Here is a 341-nt window from a genome sequence, read left to right as displayed (position 1 = left end):
AGTCCTGTAGCTCAGTGGTTAGAGCACTCGCCTCACAAGCGAAAGACCTGGGTTCAATTCCCGGCAGGACGAAACCTTGGGCAAGTTTTCTTACTCCACACGCCTGATAATAATTCCTCAAGAAAATAAACAATAATAAATTGGTCACTTCAATCCATGACTGTTTGTGAGACACTGCTGTGTGCAACTGGCTGCTGCGTTTCGTCCACAAAAATACAGTCAATTCACTTTACAATATATTCTGTGAAGCGCTTTGAGATGTCTAGAAGTTGTGAAAAGCGTTATATCAAATGTAAGGATTATTAATATAACGTCTATCTGAAAGGGTAGATGGGACCTTG

At 41.1% G+C, this 341-nt stretch overlaps 1 non-coding gene across 1 annotated transcript; it reads left to right on the top strand.

The window, feature by feature from the left end:
- Positions 1-72, top strand: trnav-cac. The gene has a single exon. It is a non-coding gene; the product is annotated as a tRNA-Val (tRNA).
- Positions 73-341: the final 269 nt, after the last annotated feature.

This window comes from Callorhinchus milii, unplaced genomic scaffold (assembly GCF_018977255.1).
Source record: "Callorhinchus milii isolate IMCB2004 unplaced genomic scaffold, IMCB_Cmil_1.0 Scaffold4, whole genome shotgun sequence".
Lineage (NCBI taxonomy): Eukaryota > Metazoa > Chordata > Chondrichthyes > Chimaeriformes > Callorhinchidae > Callorhinchus > Callorhinchus milii.
Note: the sequence above shows the minus strand (reverse complement) of the source record. Positions and strands in the feature narration are given on the sequence as shown.